Consider the following 3,839-nt stretch of genomic DNA (forward strand, 5'->3'; position numbering starts at 1 on the left):
GAAAATGCACACTAGTGATATGCCTGCCAGTGAGTTTCATTAGGCATCAGAATCAAAATGGAGCCTAGGACCTGAGAGGCAGTAAGAACACAAGATTGTTTTAACAGAATCTCACTTGGATTTTTTTTTCATTTATTATCTTTCTTGAAGAATTGAAAACGTAGCTGGTTATAGAGCAGAGGGTTCAAGATAAAGGGCTGTGCTGTTGATGCCTCCAGTTGTACTCAGGGCCCTGTGGAGATGTGAACATGGAGATATCCTTACCTAAAGGTCTGATGTCCCAGAAACCATTCTGTCCCACCTAGAGGATAAACTTGACAGGTTCAGAGTACTTATACCATGTGGTGGTTTGAATGAGAATGTCCCCCATAGGATCCAAGTATTCAGACATTTTGTCCCCAGTTGGTGGTTCTGATTTGGGAGGTCTTGGAATTTGTGGCCATGCTGGAGGAAGCATGTCATTGGGGGCGGCCTTAGAGAGTGCTGAAGCCTTGCCAGACCTGGAGATGTACTCTTGATTCTTATGCCTGCTTAGAGATGTGAGAACTTAGCTTCTGTGTCTATTCCAGCCACCTCTGCCACCATGCCTCCCTAACATGATGGACTCTTGCCCCTTTGGAACCATAAGCTAAATAAACTCTTCCTTTTATAAGTTTCCTCATCCATGGTGCTTATATCACAGCAACAGAAATCTAATACATAATAGATCTGTCTTCAGGAAATCTGAAGTCTCATTTTCCTATTTGCTTCTGATAAATTCCCATCATCCACGAATGGGCAAGTAACATGGTTAGCTAAGATTTTAAATTCTGGAATTAAAATATGATATTCCCTGGGACCTGGGGATCGAGGACAGAGCCATGTCTTAGTGGCTGTTGTCTCACCAAACCATGGAATCTGTCAGGGTTAAGGGTAAATGTTTTCTTTTAAAACGATTGGTGAAAACTCCACTGACACATGAGTACATGTGGTTCACCGTAGCAGTGGAAAGTGGGCCTGTCTTTAAGATGCAAGTGATCTCTAAGCTCCAAATATGGACGGAACCGAAATGTTCCATCTGACAAACAGATCTCCAGCAGCGGTCCAGGTCCACCCCAGCCCACCTCTATGCTTTTCTGTTTGGGTGCTCAAAAGCTCTGCACATTTTGTCTCTTTTTCCTGTGTTTGCAAATGAAGATGACATTCTAGATGGGCAGAACTTACCTGCTCAATTTAAATAAGAAATAACTAGAAATTATGTGAAGGAAACTTAAGCAAAAATCAACAACAACCCCAAACCTCAAATCTGTAGACTTCTTGCAAAATGTAATTCATGTAGAAACAGTCAATTTGATTCTCCTGCCATGGTTATTTTAAAGCATTACAATTTACTTTGTAAAACACACAAAAAATCCATTACAGTACATTTTCTGAGCAGGAAAGTAAACTAACACACTGTATTGTGTGTGTTTAATAGTAACTTAGAGACAATGGGTCTTTAAAACTCAAAAGCCCTCAGAAATGAAGAGCTTCCATTTCTCAGCCTGTGGTTTGACTGAAGGAAAGCAAGTTAACTCTTAGTGGTTGTGGGCTGTGCACAGATGCCAGCCCTTCATCTGAGGACCCTCTCTGAGATCACTGCAGAGTCAGAACAGGATAAGCAAATTTTCACAAGTTTCAGGACAAATTCATAACCCAGTGAACACATAAAATTGTTACCATCTCCTCATCCCTCCTACTTTGTCAAGCACAACTCGGCCCTGATCCTCCAGTGGCCCTGTGTCCCATGATTCCAAGACAGAGGCTCACCTCCACATCACATGTCACAACTAACGCCCATGCTGGCATACCTGTGTCTGTGCTCCTTTATATCAGGACTAACATATGCCTCCAAATCCAACCACACCATTCATAGTCCTTCCTGGTATTCAGAAGGCCCTGCCTACCCAGATCAATACTCACATACCCAACAGACTAGAGTCTGCCATGCATTCTATGAACTCACAGCTGGCCCTGACGCCGAACAGATACTGCAGTAGCCATGTTCCTGTCCTATAAAGCCTACCAGCTGCTCACAGGCCTGCTAGCCTACTACCCAGCCAGGGACCCCAAACCTGAACCGCAAACTCCCGGCTTCGCCCTCCCCTGATGGAGGTCCACCCACAATACACCTCGTTACACACAGCCCTGTGATGTAAATGGAAAGGGGAGTAATGGTTAGGAAAATATAATGGGGTTTGGAATCCAAGGGAAGGCAGATGAGGGAGTAGGAGGAGGGATAACTTACACTAAAAGCCTTTTGACTGAGTCATAGCATAACCTTCTCTTGAAGCTTCCCTCAATATACACTTATACAATATAAAATATGTTAAAAACACTTACTCTCTGATCGGTGTTCAGTGGACCTAATAGACACCATAAGCTAACAAACTAAAAGCCCGATGCCAGGACTGGACACACTCTTTTGGACTTGTGGACCAGAGAGCTTCCACAGACCCTCAAACAATACTGAACATTGACAATGCACTTGGTTGCTTATCAGAACTTAAGGTAAGTCCCTACTGCTGAAAAAACTGCATAAATGGGTTGTATAACAAACAAGGTACTGGTACTCCACTCCGAGTTTCATCTCTTCTGGTTTGCTTTCATAGTACTAGATGGTGCTGTGCATGCTACAGGCAGAGAAAGGGAATCATCAATCTCACCCACTTGTGAACGTTCAATTTACAGTAACTAGCTTGAGAAAATATGCCTGCCAAGTTATACAGTAGTGGCATGAATGTAATGGGATCAACCAACCATCACCTAGTTGGATTTAAAGCCTGCTCCACAACATGGAGTCCATACCTGATACTGTTATAAGGGCCAATAACTTGTGGCTAACCAAAGCACAGGCTATAGGGAGAACCTACTAATATGATTCTGCTACATACACATAGTACTATACTGACTCATAATGACTTATTGCTATACCCACAGATTAGTGCATCTCTCAACTCTCACCAGATAAGGTGGTTTACGCAGGAGATGAGCATTACCACAGAAACCAACAAATGCTCAGCGTGCAGAGAATAAGAAACTGCAGCTTGCTCAACCATAAATAGGACACCTATACCACACTCTGTCCTCCTGAAGATAAGGGACCATTGTGGAAGAAGTTATGGAAATATTTTAAGTATCAGAGATGACAGATGAATACAAAGAGTTTTTTGGATAGATGCCACAGAGTAGTTGCACATGTGAACCCAAAGCACGTATGACAGCATTCACAAGAACTTTGCAAAGGGAAGACACATGGGGCCAGAGAGGAGGGAGGGGATTGCCAGGAAAATCCTGCTCTAAAAGATGTTCTATTTATAGCTATTCATAAGTTGCTACAAGAGCTGGGTGTGGTCGTGCATGTCTTTACTCCAAGCATTCTGGAGGCAGAGGCGGGCTGATCTCTGTGAGTTCAAGGCCAGCCTGGTCTACTTCATGAGTTCCAGGCCAGCCGGGGCTACACGGAGACCCTGTCTCAAAAAAGACCAAGAACAGCAAAAAAGATGCTACAAGAGGTATCTTCATTTGTCCTTGCTGGTGTGGTGCCAGATAGGCTGGCCAAACTCCAAGAGAGAGAACTACATCCAAGAGTGTTTCAAAACACAGATTAGACTTGGTAGGCCTATTACAAAAAGGACAAATAATAGAGAGCATGGCTCAAGGAGGTGATCATAACATGTTGGGGCAGCAGGAGGAGAGGGACTGAAGATGACAAAATACATTCCATGAAATTCTTGTATCATTAAACATTGTTTCAAAAATACTTGATGCGCTAGAGAGATGGCTCAGAGATTAAGAGCACTGACTGGCCTTGCAGAGGA

The sequence above is a fragment of the Nannospalax galili genome, unplaced genomic scaffold, assembly GCF_000622305.1.
Source record: "Nannospalax galili isolate Female #2095 unplaced genomic scaffold, S.galili_v1.0 scaffold3621, whole genome shotgun sequence".
NCBI lineage: Eukaryota > Metazoa > Chordata > Mammalia > Rodentia > Spalacidae > Nannospalax > Nannospalax galili.